We start from the raw sequence: 7688 nt of genomic DNA on the forward strand, positions 1-7688 counted from the left end.
TGGCTCCCTCCACTGCGTCCAACCAGCCGCCACCCTCTCTCTCCACCACGCTCCAATGGTGCCGCCTACCATCCTTCCTCTCCACCAGACCATCCGCCCGCCGCGGCATTCTCCACAGCGCCAGCCGCCTTCTCCACCAGAGTTGCACATCACTTCGCGGTATCGAGCTCCACGCCGACGTCGAGCTCCGTGTCTACGAGCCTCCAATCGTCCAAGCAACTGAAAGCTCTAGTTTGGTTTTGGTTAATTGATGAAACCATAACTGCTAACCTAACTTATCAAAGTGATTATGAGATAGGTAGCACTATTCCAAGTGGTGAAGCAAATGAAGATTATGACATGATGATGGTGATTCCATGGTGAAGATCAAGTGCTTGGACTTAGAAAAGAAGAAAGGAAAACAAAGGCTCAAGGCAAAGGTATAAGTGGTAGAAGCCTTTTTGTTTCGGTGATCAAGACACTTAGCGAGTGTGATCACATTTAGGTTCGATAGCCGTACTATTAAGAGGGGTGAAACTCGTATCAAAATGCGGTTACCAAAGTGCCACTAGATGCTATAACTCATTGCATATGCATTTAGAATCTAGTGGAGTGCTAACACCCTTAAAAATATTTATGAAAATATGCTAACACACATGCACAAAGGTGATACACATTGTGTTTAGCACTTATGAGCAAGGGTTTGAAACAACATCGGTGGAGTGTCTGCCCATAGAGTGTGGATAGTCCGACGGTGCTACCGGCGCTCTGTACAGAAAAGATAAGATTTCATAGAGTGCATTGGACGCTGGTCACGCAGTGACCGGACACTTGGGTCCTGCGTCCGATCAGTGGAACCAGTGAAGACGCTGGCGTCGGTCTTCGATCGGACGCTGGGTCACTTAGTGATCAGACACTGATGGGTGTGTCCGGTCCTGCTGACGTGGCAGCTGAAAGCTCTAGTTTGGTTTTGATGAATTGATGAAACCCTAAGTGCTAACCTAGTTTATCAAGTGATCATGAGATAGGTAGCACACTTCAAGTGGAGAAGCTAATGAAGATCATAACATGACAATGGTGATGGCATGGCGATGATCAAGGGCTTAAACTTGAAAAGAAGAAAGAGAAAAACAAAAAGCTCAAGGCAAAGGTATAACTTGTAGGAGCTATTTTGTTTTGGTGATCAAGACACTTAGAGAGTATGATCACATTTAGGTTAGATAGCCATACTATTAAGAGGGGTGAAACTCGTATCGGAATACCGTTATCAAAGTGCCACTAGATGCTCTAACTTATTGCATATGCATTTAGAATCTAGTGGAGTGATAACACCCTTGAAAATGTTTGTGAAAATATGCTAACACATGTGCACAAGGTGATACACTTGGTGGTTAGCACACTTGAGCAAGGGTGAAGAAGACAGAGAAGATGCCAGCGTCGGTCAAGTGATCGGACGCTGGATCTGAATGCACCGGACGCTGACTGCTTGCGTCCGGTCACGCTGACCTGGCGGTACAGTAGCTAGGGTATACCACTGGACGCTGGGCCGTGTCCGGTCGAGGTGGACCGGACACGTCCGATCGAGGAAAAACAGATTTGGACCCTTACTATACTCGACCGGACGCTGAGGCTCCAGGGTCCGGTCAGTAATATCGGAGCGTCCGGTCGACACTTAGCCGTTGAGATCTGACGGTCCTGTTTTAACTCAAAGTGCCATGTGGCAAAGATCAGTGGACCGGACGCTGAGTCCAGGGTCTGGTCAGTATGACCGGAGCGTCCGATCAGAGCGCGTTTTACCTAGTGAAGGGGTATAACGGCTCTATTCCATGGGGGCTTCTATTTAAGTCCTATGGCCGGCTATAGCTCACTATCTTTGGCCATTTTCATTGATATAGCAACCTTGTGAGCTTAGCCAAAGCCCTCCCACTCATCTCCATCATTGATTCATCATCATAGTGAGATTGGGAGTGAATCTAAGTGTATTTCTTGAGTGTTTGCATCTAGAGGCACTTGGTGTTCGTGTTTCGCTACGGATTTCGCTTGTTACTCTTGGTGGTTGCCGCCACCTAGATAGCTTGGAGCAGTGAGGATCGTTGAGCGAAGGGTGGTGATTGTCTCTGGCTCTGATCATGGTGATTGTGAGGGGTTCTTGACCTTTCCCCGGTGGAGAGCCAAAAGGTACTCTAGTGGATTGCTCGTGGCTTGTGTGATTCTCATCTTGTGTTGGTTGTGCGGCACCCTATTGAGGGTTTGGCGTGTGAAGCCAATTAGCGCGTGAACCTCCAAGTGAGTGAATCGCCACAACGAGGAGTAGCTTACCGGCAAGTAAGTGAACCTTAGTAAAAATCATTGTGTTCATCCTTTGACTCCAAGGTGATTGGTCTTCATTGTTATTCATCCTTGTGATTGATTGGTTCACTCCTCGACACGGCGGTATAACTATCTTGATCACTCTCTTTACTTTACCGCAAACTAGTTAACAAGCTCTTTAGTGTATCTAGTTGTGAGAGCTTGCTTACTTGGTTGGTGTGACTCTTTAGTTAGCCTTTGAGAGCACACTATCATAAGGTAGTGTCATAGCTCTTGTGTGAATTGACACTATCTAAACTAGAATTGTGGTAGATGGCTTACATTTTGAGTAGGCTAGCGCAACACTTGCTTCGCCTCATAATTATCTAACTATTTTGTTAAGTGTTGTTGTATAAATTTTATTAGGCTATTCACCCCCCCTCTAGCCATTAGGACCTTTCAAGTGGTATCAAAGCCAAGGTCACCGTTATTTGAGGCTTAACAACCTTCGGTGTTAAAATGGCTCAAATCAACAACACCAAGAAGCCACCCCAATTTTATGGCTCCAACTATCCCTATTGGAAGGCCAAGATGACAACTTATATCAAGTCAATCAATAGGAAGGTTTGGAAGGTGGTAGAAACAAAAATTGAGATTGAAGATCCGAAGAATCCCACCGCGGCCGAAGAAGTGCTTCTCCAAAATAATGGCATTGCTCTAAGTGCCATTCATGATGCAATTGATGTGAGAACATTTGAGCAAATCAAGAATATTGAGATGGCTCATGAAGCTTGAAAGAAATTGGAAGAATTATTTGAGGGCACTCAAGCCGTGAAGGGTGCAAAGGCATATATTCTCAAAGAGAAGTTTGCAAGCTTCAAGATGAAGGAAGATGAGAGTGTGACAGACATGTTCCATCGGATGGAAGTGATTGTCAATGATCTCAAAGCACTTGGTGAGAAGATAGAGGATAAGGACTTTTCCAATAAGTTCTTGAGATGTTTGCCCGCAAGATTTGGCATGTTGGTCACCTTACTAGTGAGGACCGGTTTGAACATAATGACACCAAACCAAATCTTAGGAGATATCATGACCGATGATGCTTATAGAGATGATGATGAGAAGGAAGAAAAGAAGGAGAAGAAAGATGAGAAGAAGGATGACAAGAAGAAGAGCATGGCATTCAAAGCCACATCATCCAAGGGTAAAGCAAAGCAAGAAACATCAAGTGAAGAAGATGAATCTTGGGATGATGATGATGATGATAAGAAGATGACTCTCTTTGTCAAAAGATTTGGCAAGTTCATGGTGAAGAAGGGCTACTATGCAAGAAGAAAGAAATCTTCATTCAAGAACAAAGAAGAGTCAAGAAGGTGCTTCAAGTGTGGAAGCAAAGATCATCTTGCTGCTCAATGCCCATACAATAGCGACAATGATGATGACAACAAGAAGAACAAGAAGAAGGACAAGAAGGAAAAGAAAGAGAAGAAGGACAAGATGGCATTCAAGAAGAAGGATGGTTCATATGTAGTCACTTGGGATAGCGATGCTTCCTCAAGTGATGATGATGATGATAGTGATGATAACAAGACCACCAAGAAGAAGGTTCTTGCAAGCATTGCTATCAATGAGAAGCCTTCTCTCTTCGAATCTCCATCATGCTTCATGGCTAAGGCCACTAAGGTACAATCTTGTGATGATGAAAGTGATGAAGAACATGTTGATGATAATGAATATAAAAATAAAAATGATAGTGATAGTGATGATGATGAACCTACTAAGGACGAATTATCTAACATGCTAGAAGATGCTAAAGAACACTTTGACATTAAAAGAAGGAAATGCAAGAGCTTGAATAAGGAGATAAAAGCCCTTAAGCAAGCCCTTGATGAGCTCAAAGCAACTCATGAGAAGCTAGAGGAAGCCCATAAGAAGCTTGACAAAGCTCACAAAAAGCTTAAAAAAGCTCATTCTTCTTCGCTTAAAGAGCAAAATAAAAGGAAGCATGTTGAAACTTACAATGTAAGTTTAACTTGTGATATAATTGATGAATCACTATCTATGCCTATCATTATTGCTCCCACTAACCCTTCTTGTAGTACTTCCACTTCTACCTCATCTAGTAGTGATGGTCTCACTTGTGATGCCTCACTAGTGTTTGAGAATGAGAACCTCAAGAAGGAGGTCACCAAGCTCACTTACACCTTAGCTAAGGCTTATGATGGTGAGGACCGCTTGCTATGTGCTTGGGTAGCCAAAGAGCTTCTCTCTATAAAGAGGGATTGGGCTATACCCCCAAGAAAGGCAAGGCAGTCTTTGCTCCTCACAAGACTAGTTTTATGAAGAACAATGATCGGTTTTGCACTAGTTGCAAGCAAGTGAATCACAAAGAGCAAGAATGCAAAAATAAGAGCAAAAATGCTAATGTATCCTCCATTAAGCTTGATTCATGCTATATGCTTACTAAGGGTACAAATGGTGTGAAGGCTAAGTTCATTGGTAAACCATGGATGGGCTCAAAGAAGAAAGCTATTTGGGTTCTAAAGAGCTTAGTAACTAACCTTTAAGGACCCAAGCAAGTTTAGGTACCTAAAAGAATTAATCTTCTTTTATAGGTCAATTGCAAAGCCAGAGGAAAGCATTGGGTTCTTGATAGTGGGTGCACTCAACACATGACCGATGATGTAAGAATGTTTAACTCAATCAACACCAATGGCAATGATGGTTATAAAAGTATCATATTTGGTGACAATGGCAAAGGCAAGGTCAAAGGGCTTGGTAAGATTGCAATATCTAATGACATGAGCATATCCAATGTGTTGCTAGTAGAGAGCTTGAACTTCAATTTGCTATCCGTGGCTCAATTGTGTGATCTTGGATTCAAATGCATATTTGGAGTAGATGATGTAGAAATCATAAGTGTAGATGGCTCTAATTTGATCTTCAAAGGCTTTAGATATGAGAATCTATACTTGGTTGATTTCAATGCTAGTGAAGCTAGATTATCTACATGCTTATTTACTAATTCTAGCATGGGTTGGTTATGGCATAGAAGGCTTGGTCATGTTGGAATGAAACAATTGAATAGATTGATTAAGCATGACTTAGTTAAATGCTTAAAAGATGTTGTGTTTGAAAAGGATAAGCTTTGTAGCTCTTATCAAGCCGATAAACAAGTTGGAAACACCCATCCTAAGAAAAGCATGATGAGCACTAGTAAAGCATTTGAGTTATTACACATGAATTTGTTTGGGCCAACACAATACACTAGTATCTGTGGAAACAAATATGGATTTGTAATAGTGGATGATTACACTAGATACACATGGGTATTCTTTCTAGTGGACAAAAGTGATGTGTTTGCAACATTCAAATCATTTGTCAAGGGCATTCACAATGAGTTTGAAACAACCATCAAGAGAGTTAGAAGTGACAATAGTAGTGAGTTCAAGAATACTAGAATTGATGAGTTGTGTGATGAATTTGAAATTAGACATCAATTCTCGATCAAGTACACTCAATCAAATGGCCTTGTTGAGAGAAAGAATAGAACACTCATTGATATGGCAAGGTCTATGCTTAATGAGTACAATATGAGTCAATCTTTTTAGGCCGAAGCTATCAACATGGCTTGCTATTGTAGCAACCGCCTCTATTGTGACCAATTGAAAGAGAAGACATCATATGAGCTCTTGAATGGTAGAAAGCCTAATATTGCATATTTTTAGGTCTTTGGTTGCAAATGCTATATCTTGAAGAAAGGCACAAGATTGGACAAGTTTGACAAGAAATGTAATGAAGGATTCCTACTTGGTTACTTCACTACAAGCAAAGCATATAGAGTTTGGAATTTGGATAGTGGTACTCTTGAGGAAGTTCATGATGTTGAATTTGATGAAACCAAGGGTTCACAAGAAGAGAATGAGAACTTGAAACATGTTAGAGGCATTCAACTTTCAAATGCCATGAAGAACATAGATATTGGTGAATTAAGGCCTAGGCAAGTGAAAGATGATGAAGATGATCAAGTGCAAGTGCTCTCTAACTCAAATGTACAAGATGATACAAATCAAGTTAGTGCAAGTGAATCTCATGATAATGAACAAAATCAAGTGGCTAGTAAATCATCTCAACCCAATGATCAAGCAAGTGCAAGCAATCAAGTTCCAATCCTCCAACCAACCAATATTGCAAGAGATCATCCTTTGGACACTATTATTGGTGATATTTCAAGAGGTGTACAAACAAGATCAAGATTGGCATCATTTTATGAACACTTCTCATTTGTGTCATCCATTGAACCAAAGAAGATAGATGAAGCTTTGAAGGATGTTGATTGGGTGAATGCTATGCATGAAGAATTGAATAACTTCACAAGAAATCAAGTATAGGAGTTGGTAGAAAGACCAAAGGGACACAATATGATTGGAACCAAATGGGTCTTTAGAAACAAGCAAGATCAAGATGGGATAGTAGTTAGGAACAAAGCAAGATTGATAGCACAAGGATATACACAAGTTAAAGGTCTTGACTTTGGAGAAACATATGCCCCGGTTGCTAGATTGGAAGCAATAAGAATCTTGCTAGCCTATTCTTGTGCTCACAACATCAAGCTCTATCAAATGGATGTTAAGAGTGCATTTCTCAATAGCTACATCAATGAAGAAGTATATGTTGAACAACCTCCCGGTTTTGAAGATGATAAGAAGCCCAACCATGTATACAAGTTAAAGAAAGCTTTGTATGGCTTGAAGCAAGCACCTAGAGTATGGTATGAGAGATTAAAGGACTTCCTCCTCTCTAAAGGGTTCACAATGGGCAAGGTTGACACCACTCTTTTCATCAAGAAGATTGGAAAAGATCTATTTATATTGCAAATCTATGTTGATGACATCATATTTGGATCAACCAATCAAGAATTTTGTGATGAGTTTAGAAAGATGATAGCCAATGAGTTTGAAATGTTCATGATTGGAGAATTGAGTTACTTCCTTGGTCTTCAAATCAAACAATTAAAGAATGATACATTTGTGAGTCAAGGCAAGTACATCAAGGACATGATCAAGAAGTTTAGCATGATTGATAGCAAAGTCATTAGCACACCAATGGGAACCAATGGCAACTTGGTTAGTGATGCAAGTGGAAATATGGTAGATCAAAAGTTGTATCGGTCTATGATTAGAAGCCTACTCTATGTGACCGCATCAAGGCCGGATGTCATGTTTAGTGTATGCATGTGTGCAAGATTTCAAGTCTCACCAAGAGAAAGTCACTTGAAGGCTACAAAGAGAATATTGAGGTACTTGAAGCATACATCAAATGTTGGTTTGTGGTATCCCAAAGGAGCAAAGTTTGAGCTAGTTGGTTACTCCGACTCGGATTATGCGGGATGCAAGGTTGAAAGAAAGAGCACATCGGGC

Source organism: Miscanthus floridulus, chromosome 8 (genome assembly GCF_019320115.1).
Source record: "Miscanthus floridulus cultivar M001 chromosome 8, ASM1932011v1, whole genome shotgun sequence".
In the NCBI taxonomy this organism is placed as follows: domain Eukaryota; kingdom Viridiplantae; phylum Streptophyta; class Magnoliopsida; order Poales; family Poaceae; genus Miscanthus; species Miscanthus floridulus.